At 40.2% G+C, this 17,989-nt stretch overlaps 1 protein-coding gene across 1 annotated transcript in view; it reads left to right on the top strand.

Moving 5' to 3' along the window:
* Positions 1-17,989, top strand: part of GRM3 (glutamate metabotropic receptor 3) — a 100,063-nt gene that overhangs the window by 42,720 nt on the left and 39,354 nt on the right. The gene's annotated exons all lie outside the window — the stretch shown is intronic.

The following is a 17,989-nucleotide window of genomic DNA, read 5'->3' as shown; positions in this document are numbered from 1 at the left end:
ATCTCAGATAGCACCGAGAGACTGCTCCAAAGCAGCAGTGGAGAAAAGTCAATATACAAGGTTTTGGTGAAGGGGGAGTTCAATGCCATGAAGCACTCATTTTACAAAAGGTTTTTGTTAGTCATGAGGATCTGATGTCACCACGAAGATATTTAGTCCTTCTCTAGATATGAGGAGATTCGAGGTTTGAGATCATAAAATCTGTTCCTAAAAACATCCAACTATCTAAAGACCTGTCCCACCAGATTCCCTGGAGCACAGAGTGCCTCACTCCACCCGAATTCCCTCAGGGGTTGTTGAAGGTCAACAGCTATAGCAGCATGGGGTTCAATCTCCGTAGAGGCAGATTGCGATATCTTTGTTGTTCAGGCATTGGCAGTGCTCTTGGTTAAGTGCCAATTTGTAGTTGACAATTGGAACCACTTGGCTCCCAGTAGGAAGGAGGGCTATTTTGTGTTCCCTCTTTTCCCTTATCTCATGTTCAAGCCATTCATCTCCAAAAGCAGTAGCTTCCCCCAAAACTCAAGCTCTTGAGTCAGGAATCAGCATCTGTCCCAAGACATGCATTATATCTCTTCAAGTAAGCTCATAAAATAGTTTGTCCTGTAAAGCCTTCTATGTACCTTTTGGATCCTCTCGATAGTCTTGGCCACAATTGGTACTGTTTGCATTTCTACCAAGACTGAGGCAACTTCTACTGGAAGGATGCCCTGATTCTCAGCCTATTCAGTTGGGAGCCTCTGATATAGGGGCAAAGTAAGAGGACGTGAGGGAGCTGAAGTTTTCACATGCTAATCTGCACCCTTAGGACACAAGTCTGGTATGTCTCTCAGAGAGATAAAGAGCAACACTTATGGCACTTCTACCCATTTCTCGTTTTCTACAGAACCTGTCTAGTTGTAAAACTGGATTGTAATTCAGAGACCTTCAACAGGCCAATGTTCCCCATCTTCCAAAGGATACTGTGGCCATTCAGTATCACAGAAGAAGATCAGGAGTGTCTTTTTAAATTCTAGGGATGGAACTTGCCCCAGTTTTCTTAAATACATTTTAAAGGAGTGGTTCTGCTACCTCCCATCTGTAAGAGAGAAAAAAGGGGCATCCACAGCCATGGCTTTTTTCCACCGGAAGCATCCTTCCCTGCTCTGGATGGGGGTGTAGACAGACTCTCCACCGAAGCTTTCCTTCCCTGGTCAGACTTAGCCTGTCCCTTACCAACACAGGCGTCTTACTCATCCGTCCCGGTTCTATCACCAAGGCAGGGTGGAGATGCACCAGGGGTAGACCTGATGGCATGCCAGATTGATTTTCAGTTCCTTACCACAAAGACCTTTGTTTGATTTGCTAGAGTAGTTTCCCAGGATGTTTCCCAAGCTAAGACTACTAGGGGAAGCATCCGTCTTACCTGTGCCCGTGCACATTCCTGAGTACAGTCCTGACCGCAGTAGAAGCAGTGAGTCATAAAGGGACAAACAACAACCAAGATGTCCCTTCTGAGTGTCACCATGCCAGTATATGTGATAGCAAAAGACGTGGTGGAGGGTTGGCCAGCGAGGAAAAAGTGATTTTTGTCCTCAAGCTACTAGGGCCAATCTTTCCAGTTCATTCCCACAGTTTCCACAAAAGGAATATCTAGGGAGTTGAGACAAAAGCCATCAGAGAGCCTCCTCTGATCCACTAACAGTTACCACTACCAAAGGAAGAAGCCCACTGTACTTCCAATCTGAACAGATCCTGCAGTTCCTGATGTGTGTCCTCAGAAACCTCATGGTCACCAGCAGTACTTCTATCCACATAGACAGGAGACACAGCCGTGACAAAGACTCACTTTCAGGTCCCTGGCCACTGAGGCAGGCCTTTACTCTGAGTTAGATTAGAAGCCATCAGAAGGCTCTGAAAAAGAAGTGACAGGAACCACAGCAAAGATTTAGAAGAGGGCACTTTTTGAAAGTATGGTTACCCAGCAGAAAAGCTGGGTTCCCCACGTGGTGCTAGTAGTAAAGAATCCTCCTGCCAATGCAGGAGATGCAAGACACACAGCTTCAATCCTTGGATCAGGAAGATCCCCTAGAGAAGGAAATGGCAACTCACTCCAGTATTCTTGCCTGGAAAAATCCCATGAATGAAGGAGCCTGGCGGGCTACAGTCCATGGAGTGGCAAAGAGTCAGACAGGACTGAGCGTCTGAGCATGCACACATCAGAAAAGCTAATGAGGAAACTTAAAGAGGCCTGTCAAGGTTGGCATCCTAATACACATCTTCTATAAATTCTGAAGATTCTAAGACATTTTAATTTCTCAAGAGTAAACCTTTTGTTAAATCTCTGAAGCACTCAACTAGAACTGGAATCAGTTTTATTGTACATTACCTACAAATCACAGATGAATTTGCTTTTCATATTAAGCTGTGAATTTTATATTCCAGATTCAAAACTGGACAAAAGTGCTTACCAAATAACAATGTGGTTCTGCAGGAATTTGTATTCTCTCCATCCAGACTTCCTACCATATAATTGTTGATCATATCTACAAAAAGAGAAAAATCATGGTGATAATAGGATAGTCCTTTCTCTGCAAATCTGTCTTCACCACAGCACAATACACCTACTCCAATTGTGCAACTTCAAACAATCCTCAAATTGTTCTGTCCTCATGCACTTCCTGTGCATAATATTGATAGTAAGGTGATCTACTTCTGTCCCTTTAATATTTATTATTAATGATAGGAACATGACAAAATGTTATGGGCTTCATTGATCAAAGTATTAAGTCATTTCTACTACAATTATTGAAGCATCTTTCTTATGTCATACACAGAAAGAGGACAAAGAAAAAGATGTGATTACTACCCTTGAACAACCACATAATCAGCTGCAAGAGGCAAACATATATCTTAAAACATCACATGAGGACGCATTAAAGTCTATAATTATTAAGGCAGTAAAATAACTCATTTGGTACTTTACATTTTTAAAACATACTTATACATATAATATCTCATTTGATTTTTATACCATTTACAAATGAACAATGCTTATTAAACACAGGTGAAGGTAATGCAAATTTCAACTAGGGATTGACAAAAGAGCAGGATTTGCTCAAGAAAGTCCTCTCAAGAGGAACTTGAAGAATAAGGCATTTTTAAAATTGGGTAAATATTTGCACAATATGTAAGACACCTTAAAAATCCCCAAACTAGAGCCACTGCCTTCTCACCCAAGGATGGTGTCTCTTGCTGTATGGTTAGTGATGACCTTGGATTTTCTATTCTAGGGAAAACTGCATCAATTATGGCCTATAATGGTTTACTCAGCCTCATTCCTTGTCAAACAGCCAAGATACTAGAAACTTCTCCTCAATATATTAAATAAGAATATATTGAAACCCATTACATGATTGTGGTCATCATCAGCATTCAGGAACCTAGCAATCACAAACCTTGCTTTCAAGAATTACATGGGTATAAAGTGAAATCTCAAAAATTACATTCTGCTAGAAATTTATAAATACATGCTACTTTTCTTATGAAGAAAAACAGTGTTGATATATAGCCTGTATCATCAAGAATTTCATCTTCTGGTTCTGCTTTACTGACAATGACAAGGTAATCTGGTGTGGTTCTTCCAAATTGGAAACTACTTCACATAATATTGACTGAAAATATCCCCTCTAGTTTGAAAAAGTCTTCTTTCTTGAAGCCAGTTTTTGCTTAACCCTAACTGAAGGTTGACTGCATATAACCAAGTATTATGATATAAGTGAAGCACACTGAACAGAGAATCAGATGTGAAGTCTGCCCCAAGTTGTGACATTAACCAGCCCTGAGATCTTGAAGCAAGTTATGCAAGCTCACTCATCCTCAGTTATGTCATATATCAAATAAAAGAATCTTTCCTGAAAAGAGCCTTCTTTTTTTTAAAGAAAATTTTAATTAAAACCCTCATTTCTTTCTCTCTCACACACACATGTATACATCACACACGTATACATCACACATGTATACATCAGTTCAGTCGCTCAGTCGTGTCCAACTCTTTGCGACCCCATGAATTGCAGCATGCCAGGCCTCCCTGTCCATCACCAACTCTCAGAGTTTATCCAAACCCATGTCCATTGAGTTGGTGATGCCATCCAACCATCTCATCCTCTGTCGTCCCCTTCTCCTCCTGCCCCCAATCCTTCCCAGCATCAGGGTCTTTTCCAATGAGTCAACTCTTCGCATGAGGTGGCCAAAGTATTGGAGTTTCAGCTTCAACATCAGTCCTTCCAATGAACACCCAGAACTGATCTCCTTTAGGATGGACTGATTGGATCTCCTTGCAGTCCAAGGGACTCTCAAGAGTCTTCTCCAACACCACAGTTCAAAAGCATCAATTCTGCGGCGCTCAGCTTTCTTCATCATCCAACTCTCACATCCATACATGACCACTGGAAAAACCATAGCCTTCACTAGATGGACCTTTGTTGGCAAAGTAATGTCTCTGCTTTTAAACATGCTATCTAGGTTGGTCATAACCTTCCTTCCAAGGAGTAAGCGTCTTTTAATTTCATGGCTGCAATCACCATCAGCAGTGATTTTGGAGCCCAAAAAAATTAAGTCTGACCCTGTTTCCACTGTTTCCCCATCTATTTCCCATGAAGTGATGGGACCAGATGCCATGATCTTAGTTTTCTGAATGTTGAGCTTTAAGCCAACTTTTTCACTCTCCTCTTTCACTTTCATCAAGAGGCTCTTTCGTTCCTCTTCACTCTCTGCCATAAGGGTGGTGTCATCTGCATATCTGAGGTTATTGATATTTCTCCCAGCAATCTTGATTCCAGCTTGTGCTTCTTCCAGCCCAGTGTTTCTCATGATGTATGCTGCATGTAAGTTAAATAAGCAGGGTGACAATATACAGCCTTGACGTACTCCTTTTCCTATTTGGAACCAGTCTGTTGTTCCATGTCCAGTTCTAACTGTTGCTTCCTGACCTGCATACAGGTTTCTCAAGAGACAGATCAGATGGTCTGATATTCCCATCTCTTTCAGAATTTTCCACAGTCTATGGTGATCCACACAGTCAAAGGCTTTGGCATAGTCAATAAAGCAGAAATAGATGTTTTTCTGGAACTCTCTTGCTTTTTCGATGATCCAGTGGGTGTTGGCAATTTGATCTCTGGTTCCTCTGCCTTTTCTAAAACCAGCTTGAACATCTGGGAGTTCACGGTTCACGTATTGCTGAAGCCTGGCTTGGAGAATTTTGAGCATTGCTTTACTAGCATGTGAGATGAGTGCAATTGTGTGGTAGTTTGAGCATTCTTTGGCATTGCCTTTCTTTGGGATTGGAATGAAAACTGACCTTTTCCAGTCCTGTGGCCACTGCTGAGTTTTCCAAATTTGCTGGCATATTGAGTGCAGCACTTTCACAGCCTCATCTTTCAGGATTTGAAATAGCTCAACTGGAATTCCATCACCTCCACTAGCTTTGTTCGTAGTGATGCTTTCTAAGGCCCACTTGACTTCACATTCCAGGATGTCTGGCTCTAGGTGAGTGATCACACCATCGTGATTATCTGTGTCGTGAAGATCTTTTTTGTACAGTTCTTCTGTGTATTCTTGCCACCTCTTCTTAATATCTTTTGCTTCTGTTAGGTCCATACCATTTCTGTCCTTTATCGAGCCCATCTTTGCATGAAATGTTCCCTTGGTATCTCTAATTTTCTTGAAGAGATCTCTAGTCTTTCCCAATCTGTTGTTTTCCTCTATTTCTTTGCATTGATCGCTAAGGAAGGCTTTCTTATCTCTCCTTGCTATTCTTTGGAACTCTGCATTCAGATGGGAATATCTTTCCTTTTCTCCTTTGCTGTTCACTTCTCTTCTTTTCCCAGCTATTTGTAAGGCCTTCTCAGACAGCCATTTTGCTTTTTTGCATTTCTTTTCCATGGGGATGGTCTTGAACCCTGTCTCCTATACAATGTCACGAACCTCTGTCCATAGTTCATCAGGCACTCTGTCTATCAGATCTAGTCCCTTAAATCTATTTGTCACTTCCACTGTATGATCATAACGGATTTGATTTAGGTCATACGTGAATGGTCTTGTATACATCACATACACACACGTATACATCACACATGTATACATCACACACATGTATACATCACACACGTATACATCACATACACACACGTATACATCACACATGTATACATCACATACACACACGTATACATAACATACAAAGACACCCATTGCAGTGAGGTCTCATCTTTTTTCACAAAACCACCACAGAACAGTTTCTTTACCTTATCTTTTAGTACCACAGAAACAATGGATCATTTTCCCAACTTCATCAAAATTTTGTGTAGTCAATACTGTTTCCTGGCCCTGTGGGAGCATGTTTAATCCATATTGCTCAGTATGTCATTGTTCCCGTTTTTCTAGAGTTCATAATAAAATTGCCCAGAATATCTATTTTTCTGTGAGTTTCACCATAAGGGAAACATCAGGTGAGAAGCGGAGAAGAGAGAGTAGGAAGTAACTGCAACTCATTTCAACCATAAATTTTGTTTACAACATATGAGGTACCATCCAATTGCTTTGAAGCCGTCAATAGAGCAAAAGTTCATGGTAAGGGACAATAGTAAGTTTACTGAAAAGCTGAGGGGAAAAAATTTAGCTTTTTATCTTTTCAATTTTTTTTCGGATTGCTAATATCAAGAATCAACTTTTGAACTTTTAAGACATTTTTAGCTTGTCCTAAAAGAACCAATAAAAGAAACTAAATCATTCCATGAACCATCTTTGTTGCTCTGTCCTAGGTATATGATTTTCTCTTTCTGCATTGTCCCCGCTTTCCAGGAAGTGTCATCTCCAGGGGCTATTGAAGGTAGATGAGTGAAGAGAGATTCAGAATTTTGATGGTGCTCTTTTACCCACTTGATGCTTCCATGGCAAATGTGCCCCAAGCTCTGAACTATGTTCTTGATGTGACCGCGTATCTATCTGACCCTACATGCTGAGAGGCTTCAGAGAGCTCTCACTGAGCAGATTCTTTTAACAAAATGGAAAGGGAACTTTGAGATTACTTAATCAAAGTTTTCACGCTCTTTTAAAAATTAACCTATTTCTTAAACAGTATTATACTAAGAAGTAGAATGTCGAAAACAGATAAAAGTGGAGGCACTTTGATTGAATTTGGGGGTGTTGGGAACCCCGATATCCATCCAATAGTCTGCTTCCCTACTGCTCCTTCTCCTCAGTTCATTGTACTCATTTGCTGGATGAGAAGCCAGACATATATCTCAATCTATATACTAGAAAGACTGTATAAAACATATAGAGCATTATATTGATACATTATATAACATAGATGGAGAAGGAAATGGCAACCTACTCCAGTATCCTTGCCTGGGAAATCCTGTGGACTGAGGGACCTAACAGGCTATAGTCCATAGGGTCGCAAAAAGTTGGACACTACTTAGTGACTAAACAACATAATATAGAACATATGAAATAGAAGCTTCCCTATTTACAGATTTTAAACTTCTTAATTTGTACTCAGATTAGCAAAGTTATGATCTGGAATAAAAATTCTTCCCCACCCTACCACCATCCAATAGGGGCTTGAGCAACCCTCTGTGGCCATCATGTCCACAACCATTGCATGTTGTTACTTTGAAGTGTTTTTATGAAAAGCGTTTACCCCATTTTGAAAGGTTAAAAGTAGCAAGAATGTTAAAAGTGCTAATAAGATGTATTTGATTATAAGACAAAATAGATATAAGATCACTTTTTAAGTGTGACCAATTTTACAACACACATTAAGATCAAGTATCAGAGAGTTCCGCTGTTTCTCACAGACAGCCTGACTCAAAAGGTGGGGAAGCCCACGTCCTTGTGCTGATGCAGGAGACAAGGAGAAGCAACGGACCAAAGTGGGGAAACTTTGGAGTGTGTGGGGCTACAAAACTGGTAATTTACCTCTGATGCCTGTTAACCATGTGATGATTCAAAAAGATGTTAGAATTCCAATAAAGAACTGAAAACTAATTCTTCATAAAAGTGTTGCTGTTGAAGCTTCTGTCCCTAGCCACAGATAGCCCACTGGTTTCAAAGCACATGTGACTCTAAACAGAATCAAAGTGAGCGTTAAAGTAGTGATGGAGAATAGAGCCTCTGAGAAAATCCTCACGGTATTTGCAGGGAACATCAAGGGTAATCCCGTCCCTGCAGACTTTTGATGCAGAAAAATTGGTCTATTTGGGAAAAGAATAATATGTCTATTTTACCATTCCTGCTTATGTTTAGTAAAAATGAAGGGACTGTAGGCATAAACTCACCTCAGTCACTTTGGACTTAGGACCAAAAGCACTAATGGACCGTGTTTTGGAGTCTAGTTCATTCATATTAGGGGCTTCCCAGGTGGTGCTAGCGGTAAAGAATCCGCCTGCCAGTGTAGGAGATACAAATACAGGTTTGATCCCTGGGTTGGGAAGATCCCCTGGAGAAGGAATGGCAACTCACTCCAGTATTGTTGCCTGGAAAATTCCATGGGCAGAGGAACCTGGTTGGCTACAGTCCATAGGGCCACAAAAAGTTGGCCACGACTGAGTGATAGAGAACAAGTTTGCTTCATATAATGAAAAAACAAACTTCTGAGTAACACCAAAACCCCCTTATCTTGACTCATTTGGTCTATCTGGAGGGCACTGTACTTAAATTTTTATTTTTCTTGGTAGATACAGTTTGGTTGACAGAATGAAGTCTAATCACAGTGGCCCTCGTTATTATCCAAACTCCTTGAGTTATTTTGGAGTTCTGAGATTATTTTCATTACTCCCCTAATTTAAAAGTACAACGTAAAAATAAATTGTATTGTGTTTCAAGTCATAAAATCTATATTCATCTGCTAAATGTGGAAAATTCTCCCCATAAAGCTAATTAACTAGATAAAAGGTCCATATCAGGCTTGAAGCAGTTCCTGTCTCTAAGGGCCTAACTCAGTAATTAATTATGTTTCTGAGAGTCTCTGAAAACACTTTTCCAGCTTCCTGGGTCTTTAGAAATGAAACATTTGGGGCATCATCCAAAATATCTTAATCTCTCAATCTGCTTAGAGTCCAGTCAAGTTCTACAAGGGAAAAAGGATGTGTGAGTCCTTAACATCCTCATCATTTCATCAGTTATTCACCTCAGGGTTCAGATAACACCAACTGAATTTTTAATCAATCTCATCTTTTGAGATTTGTTAACATTCGAGTGACCATTCATTTGCAGTGAGTTTAGAGTATTGGCTTGGTTGAAATCAAAGCTATTAATAAAGCATGAGTTAAGCACTAAAAGTATAGAACAAATAAAGAGATGTACTGTTATTTAATAAGCCACATCTTGCTCCCTGTTAAAGTTCCCCATGTTAGGTAGGATGTGTGTGGACATGTCCTAGTGGCCGGGACTCTTGGGCAGCATCACCTGTGTATTATACCATCATGTTAACTTCATTCCTCTATTGAGGAAAATGCTTTGTCAATTCAAGATCTCTCATGCAATGTGACATTTTGTCGGCTAGAACCCTAGTTGTGTGTGAGTTGCTGAGGGCAGAACACTGAAGAATAATGTACATGGACATAGGATCTAGAGGAACTGGCATCCAGGAGGGAAGAGAAAAGTGAAAATCACCTTCCCCACTGAATCATTCTGCCTAGCCCTTTACTTTGGGCTTGCCCCCAAATCCAGACCAGATGGTTTTTTAGAGCTCCTCAGGGGAAAACAGCCTATAAACATCTAAGCATAATCAAAAGATGTGCATAGATGACACTGATTCTTTATAAAGCCCACATATATCTAGGAGTTCGCACTGCCAGTTATACAGTTGTGCTCACTATCACAGTCTGAATACACTCACCCCTCTCTATATTGTCTCCAGATTTGAAAAGCTTTCAAATTATTCTTAAAGAAACAAGAGTCATATAATACTTCAAAAAACAACTAGTAGAGGATGGGGTAGACAATATCAGAAGAAATACAGCCTGTTGAAGATAGAAAGCTACCCTCCAAAGACTATTTGAAATGACAAGTTCTTCCCTTTCCCTTGGAATTCCATAGTATCACCCTAACAAAGCTGAAGAGGGTTGGAATTTTTAATTACAGGCTCCCTTGCTATGTTTACCAAACAGCTAGTAGCCCTGAGGGTGGAATTAGGCTGTTTAAAGTCATGTTTTAATCTCCTTTGTAATTGCAATTTGATTGTGGGTGTAAATTACCTAGTAGGCTTGCCACCTTCAGTGCCAGCTACTTCCCAGAGTGCATAATTTTGAATTAAAAGGCTGATATCCATCCAAAAGTTTCCCAGAATGTTTCATGGGCTTGGTGAATTATGCATTAAACAGAATTCTTTAAAAAGAAGGCAAGAGGTTCCTTTGATGTCAGCTGGGGTTTTTCATCATATTATGGGCTATTAATTCCTAGACTCTTTTAGAGGTACTTTCTTGAAATCTATGTTCAATTTAGGACTTATTACTGATCTTTCTCTAACCTTTATATTTTATTTTAACAGCATCATATATCACCTTGAATATGGCAGGTTCTGGCAGAAACCTGGTGGTTAATTTCCTTGGGGGTGTAGGGATGGGGCGAAGAGGAAGAAATGGATAGTTTGCTGCAAAGACACCATCTGCTGGACAAAGTGTGGATATACTGTTAGGAATCTGCCTGCACATTAGGAAAATGATTAGAAGCCTATGAGGACAAAACCAATTAGGGAGCTGAGATGTATATGGGGGCTCATCTGTGGGACTTCTCTAAGCTATATCCACATGCTAGTGGCTTCATTTCTTGATTTTTTTTTAACACCTCGAAAGTTGTGTTGATATGTTTGACTTTGAGCTGTGTTCCCTATTCAACTGTAACATTATAGGATATAATAAGCAAAATTCATCGTAAGAAAATAAACAGGGACCTCCTTTATGCAGTCAAGTTTCTACCATCATGGACAAATGCAGATTCTGGGGAAATTATTTATGTTTTACACAATTCCATATTTCTACTCTCTCTCTCTTTTTATTTCTGTACACAAAGCACTTTGAAATTTGTCAAGGGCGTGCTTTTCTACACCTCATAAATTGGGTGAATATAGACTTTATCCTTCAACATAGACTCTTTTGAGAGTGAAAAGGAATGCTGTGAACAACAGAAGAGAGAGCATAAACTGGGACTGTCCTGGGCTAATTCAGGATAAAATGTCCCTCCCATCATAGGTAACCCAATCTCCTCACAAACAGAAACCAACTCTCATTCTCTATCTACTGCCAATTCATGTTAAAGAACAAAACTTAAAAGTTTAAATGATTCGGTGTCTTGAAAAGATTCCAGACTGGGGCAATGAGGAAAACTTGAGTTTTCATCACAAATAGGTTCAGCCTTGAAATAATTTGATTCTGTTTTGCATGCATTAATTCATCCATGACTAAATATCACAGGAAGGTCAGATAAAGTTTCACAAGTACTGAGAAGGGATTTATACTAAGTCACTTCCTTTGTGTCTGACTCTTTGTGACTCTATGGACTACAGCCCAACAGGCTCCTCTGTTCATAGGATTCTCCAGGCAACAATACTGGAGTGGGTTGCCATGCCCTCCTCCAGGGGATCTTCCTGATCCAGGCAGGGATCGAACCCATGTCTCCTACATCTCCTGCACTGGCAGGAGGGTTCTTTACCACAGCACCACCCGGGATTTAAGTCCTTTCTATTAATACCTGGGTGGATACACTGCCTTATGAATAAGGCAGCATTTGAAGTGAGCATTGAAAAAGAAGCAGGATTTGGGGACTGAGCACTCCAACAAAGATAGAAGCTTTCAATAATAACCTGTGCAAATCAAGGGAACTATAGTGCTTCCCATCACATAGTTAACTGCTTTTCCACAAACATTTCTTAAAGTTTACTAAGTGTCAAGCACTCACTCTGACACACTGATGGATGAAACAGACATCAGCTTCTCCCTTGAAGAATACACAGCCTGGCAAGCAGTAGTATTGAGCATCTGTATTTCAGAGGCCATTTCTAAATTAGAGCCAAGTTGGGAATCATCAGTGTATTTAAACTGACATGAAACAGATAAGATGGCTTAGGGGAAAAATGTATAGGAAAAAGGAAAAGACACAGAACCAAACCCTGATGTACTCTGATATTTAGAAATAGGATGAAGAAATTCTCAAAGGAGCAACAACAAAACTAGCTGGTATGGTAACAATGAAACAAAAAGAAAAAAATATCTTATTCCTCTCTCCAATTGGGGGATTTAGGTATAGCTCAGAAGAAACGAAGCTTGTTACGGTGTAGATCAGATGTAGCTTTAAGCTTCCTCATTATCTAATAATTAACACAATAATTTTAAAATTATGAACACCTTTCTCTAAGGAACCCTAATTGCTATGTGTGTCCCTTCTAATGTATCTTGCTAGCACTGTAATTAAATTATAAAATTATATGTTATTGAAAATTAAGCAAAAACATCATTACCATCTATGCTATATTTGATTTTAGATTTCCTGTGGGGGAATGTGCAGTTCTACCTTTTCACTTTCAATGAGGTGAGTCAAACCAGGGTTAAAATTCCAATCTTATTTATGAATATAAAATTAACTCGAAATATAGCTCAGTCAGTCTCCCCAACTCCCTCCTGTATGGTATACTGTGTCACACTGTCCATCATTTTTTAATGAATCTTATTCAATGAGCTGTTCAGGGGCCTGCTTCTGATTGCCTTTTATGTTAATTTTTATAGAAAATTTAAAGTATAACTTAGGCTGGAAGTGAGTGTGAAGAAGGGCAAATACTTCCCATATTTCCTGAGCCTAGTCTCACTTTAGCTGTCATCTTGTTAGGCTCTGGAGTTCATTTATCCACTCAGTAAATATTTAATAAGCATCCAGTAGGTGTTAGGCCCTGTCCCTGCACATTAAGGCTAGAAAGTTATCCTAATTTACCTTCAGGGAAGTTAGAATCTATTGGAGAATACACATGAATAAAGAGGTGACTGCAGTCTAGTGTAATAAGTCTACCCCACTTGGGACACAATTGACCTTTTACTTTTTTATTCATTCTATTTTAGGATTCTCTGGCTTCTGTTACTTTTCACAACACAATTCTTCTATGACATCCACGATTCCATACCCTCTTTATCTTTTCTCCTTCCTCTGCAGCCCTTCTCTTTCAGTCTCCTTGGAAGGCTTCCTCTCCTCACCCTGTGTCCAAACTCTCCATGGTGGGACACCTAAAGACCCCATCCTCCTACTCCTTCCCATATAGTTACCTCCTCTAGTCCCTAATATTGGACATCATCCATGTAGTAATGACTCACAAGTGAATTTTCTCCATCCCTGCCCTTTCTGCTGGCATAGAGAATTGTATATTTAATGGCTTCTTTGACATCTCATCTTGCATAGGCAAAAAAAAAATCTCGTTTATCATATCCAACTCAAAGATCTTTATTTTTCACCTCTCCTTCCTGCACCAAAACATACACACACACACACACACACACACACACAACCAATCATTTACCAACTTTAGTCAATAGTACCATCATCTGCTTATTTAAATAAAACCTTATAATCAATCAAAGATTAACTCTGTTTTCTCATTCCTAATGTTCAGTTCATGAGCGCCACTTCAAAAGATACTTCCTAAATCTGACCACTTCTTACTGTCTGCACTCCTCTTCCAAGTCATCCATCTTCATCTCTTGATCCCTGAAACAGGAGCTAAATGACTTTCCTTGTCGCCCTTCTGATGCTCTTAAGAGTTCATTCTCCACATAGTAACCAGAGTGAGCCTTTCAAAATGTAAATCTAGTCAGAATATCCTCTGAACACTTTTCACTGATGGTAGAATAAAATCTAAATACATTACCAAAGCCCATAAGCCCCTCTAGGATCCAGTCCCCTGCTTGCCACTCCAAATTCACATCTTGCACCGCACTTGCTTCTTATTCTCTATACATGAACCACACTGGCTTTCTTCTTGCCCATTGAGCACTTTAAGCATGTTCCAACTTGAGAAACTGTATTTCCTGCTCCTTCAATCTAGTATATTCTTCCTCCAGAGCCTCAAGTGTCTCACTCCTTCCTGTCTTTAAGTTCAGCTCAGATATTACTTCCCTGAAGAATCCTCCCAGCCACCATTACCTGTCATTCTCTATACCATTACCTTGCTTGACTTTTTGTCACAGCATTGACTGATCACAATTTGAAGTTACAGTATATGTTTATTTGTTTGTTTGTAATCCACTAGGGTCATCTGCATAGAGGCAAGGATTATAGTCATGTTGGTCACACGTTTAGCCTTAGCATCTGCTACCTGTTTGATAAATACATGAATCAACTGAGGTTAGAATGAAATACTATGGAAATACAAAGGAGTCGTGCGTATCCTAATTTGTTGGGGGGAGGGAGTCAGCAAAAATAATACATGTCTTCAGACGTAAATAAAGATTAGTAAGAAGGAGTCAGGTGAAGGAAATTGCTTGTGCAAAGGAACAAAGGCAAGAACATGGAAGTTTCAGGGAATAGGAAGTGATTCAGTACTCACAGAGCACAGAGCTTTCGAAGGGTTTTCTGGGGCAGAAGTGGTGGGGACACACACTGGGAAGAAGGATGTGTGGGAATAGTTAAGCATTTGTTGGAGAAGTAAAAGGATCACATTGTCAAAGACATAGAGTCTCCTGTTGAGGAATCTGAAGTATTTTTCATGAAGGCATAAGCCCGTTGGAAGGTTTTAATCAAGAGGGAACCTAACAAATATGATTTTAGGAAGCTTGTTACTGACACAGCATGATTGGGGTGGCCAAGTGCCAGAGTGGGCTCAGCTAAAATCTGGAAATTCACTTACTAGGCTGAAAAGTCCTTCTCTGGACGTCTGTAAGTATCAGTTCAGTTCAGTCGCTCAGTCGTGTCCAACTCTTTGCAACCCCATGGACTGCAGCACGGCAGGCTTCCCTGTCCATCACCAACTCCTGGAGCCTCCTCAAACTCATGTCCATCCTGTCGGTGATCCATCCAACCATCCCATCCTCTGTTGTCCCCTTCTCCTCCCACCTTCAATCTTTCCCAGCGTCAAGGTCTTTTCCAATGAGTCAGTTCTTTGCATCAGGTGGCCAAAGTACTGTAGTTTCAGCTTCAGCATCAGTCCTTCCAATGAATATTCAGGACTGATTTCCTTTAGGATAGACTGGTTGGATTTCTTTGCAGTCCAAGGGACTCTCAGGAGTCTTCTCCAACAACCACAGTTCAAAAGCATCAATTCTTTGGCACTTAGCTTTCTTTATAGTCCAACTCTCACATGCATACATGACCACTGGAAAAACCAGAGCTTTGACTAGACAGACTTTTGTTGGTAAAGTAATGTCTCTGCTTTTTAATATGCTGTCTGCTGCTGCTGCTAAGTCACTTCAGTCGTGTCCGACTCTGTGCAACCCCATAGACAGCAGCCCACCAGGCTCCTCTGTCACTGGGATTCTCCAGGCAAGAATACTGGAGTGAGTTTCCATTTCCTTCTCCAATGCATGCATGCATGCTAAGTCACTTCAGTTGTATCCGACTCTCTGCGACCCTATGGACAGCAGCCCACCAGGCTCCTCTGTCCATGGGATTCTCTAGGCAAGAATACTAGAGTGGGTTGCCATTTCCTTCTCCACTATGCTGTCTAGGTTGGTCATAGCTTTTCTTCCAAGGAGCAAACATCTTTTAATTTCATGGCTCTAGTCACCATCTGCAGTAATTTTGGAGCCTCCAAAAATAAAGTCTCTCACTGTTTCCATTCCATAAGTATAGTCTTTATGAACTGATTTAGTATCTGGAATAGTAATGGAATCTGCCTCATGGAGCTGCTGCTGCTGCTCAGTCGCTCCAATCGTGTCTGACTCTGTGCGACCCCATAGACGGCAGCCCAGCAGGCTCCGCCGTCCCTGGGATTCTCCAGGCAAGAATACTGGAGTGGGTTGCCATTTCCTTCTCCAGTGCATGAAAGGGAAAAGTGAAAGTGAAGTCGCTCAGTCGTGTCCGACTCTTAGTGACCCCATGGACTGCAGCCTACCAGGCTCCTCCGTCCATGGTATTTTCCAGGCAAGAGTACTGGAGTGGGGTGCCGTTGCCTTCTCCAATGGAGCTGCTACTAGAAGTCAAAAAATTAATGTGTATCTATCAGGAAAGATGGAAAGAATTCAGAGCCTTCTACAGTTTCTCAACTTCCCCCTTTACTTTAATTAATAAGATACAATTTTTTAATTGCTCACAATGAAAACTCACAAATATGGTCTCAAAAGTTATTAATCAATGAGATACTCAGAGCAACAACATTAAATCTGTCCAGAAGACACTTAAACCACCAAAGCAACTATCTGGTATGCAGCCTTGAGCCAGAAAGGGAATTTAGATCTATTGAAGTAGACCATGCACTACACACACACACACACACGGCATGTCTCGTAGATGTTGATTCATATTGCAGATGAGGGTATTCCTTCTAGTCTAGATCACTCCTTTCCCTGGTGACAGCAAAAAAACAAATTACTTCTAAAATTACCCACTTACAGAAATTTTCAAATCGCACTGTGAAGATGTTTGCTTATTTTGTCTAAAAGACCAGCCCTGATTGTCATTCCTAATCACTCATCTAACAATTATTGAAATGCTTACTCTGTGCCTCTTACTGTGCTAAATATTAAGGATGAATAAAATATGGTTTCTTCCTTCAAGACAACTAAATCAGTATGTGAAAATCACTAAGGTAGATGAACTCATTTAATATTTATGGAAGCACCATGAACAAACATATAAATTAGGCTAAGGAGACAAGACTCATGCTAAGAAAGGACAGACCATAGTTCAGAGCACAAGTGCTGTTGTCATACAGACCAGGGCCTGGTTCTGAGATGTTCACATACTAGTCTCATGACTCAGCCTCTTTCACATTCACTTCTCTCACATGTAAGTGTTCAATAAGGATCCACTTGATTTGGTTAAATTAAATGAGATGATGTATGGAAAGCACAAGAGTAGCACTACTCAGGTAGATGCATATGTAGCAGTATTCATAAATATAGCTTATAATTCCTCTCTTAGATGATTATAAGAAGGAACTTCTGAGAAGGTACTAAAGGGTATTTATTATCCAGTAAGAGAAGGTGCATATAATGCCAAATGCCTCAATGGTTGCAGAAACCTGCAGCCTTACTCACTTCCCAGCAGCACCTAAAATTCCAGAAACTAAATACAATTGGCAACCCACTCCAGTATCCTTGCCTGGGAAATCCCATGGACAGAGGACCCTGGCAGGCTACAGTCCATGCAGTAACAAGAGTCAGATACAACTTAGCAACTAAACCACCTCCATCTAATTAATACAACAATTAACAATAAAAGAGGAAGATCTGATCCAGCAATGCTACATGATGTGGATCGGCTTCTAGGACATGCACATGTACATTTTGGACCATAAACTTCTCTTCTAGGCACCAAATCTCTTATCTTGTTGACCAAACCTCTGATGGGAACTGGGCAAAGAAGCTATAGGGTATCCCTCAGCCGTCACAGTCACCCCCAAAACATCTGTCTTCAAGTTCTTTGTTGTAAGACATATCTACCTGTAAGATATATCCCTGACAAGTCTGCTCCACCAGCTTCAACTACTTCACTAGAAAGAAGACTTTACTTTCTATGGCAATTATCACAGCCAGAGACACTTGATGCCATTTGCTGAATTCATAGGATGAAAATAAAAAAGAAATCAATAGCTGTCATTGTTTGTATGTCTTTATGCATGTGTGGGAAGCAGTAAATCTAAGGGGAAAATAGCTTTTCATCTTTCCCCTTTATCCCGGCAACAAAATTTTTGCAAATTTCTTCTGTCTCAAATCATACATTATTAAGAGAGGCCTTGAAAAAAGAAAGGATTTTGCATTCATTCCAATTCCTACCTTAATAATGTTATTGCTTATTGATTTTGCTTCAA

Source organism: Giraffa tippelskirchi, chromosome 10 (genome assembly GCF_054371585.1).
Source record: "Giraffa tippelskirchi isolate mGirTip1 chromosome 10, T2T-mGirTip1v1.2.pri, whole genome shotgun sequence".
Lineage (NCBI taxonomy): Eukaryota > Metazoa > Chordata > Mammalia > Artiodactyla > Giraffidae > Giraffa > Giraffa tippelskirchi.
Note: the sequence above shows the minus strand (reverse complement) of the source record. Positions and strands in the feature narration are given on the sequence as shown.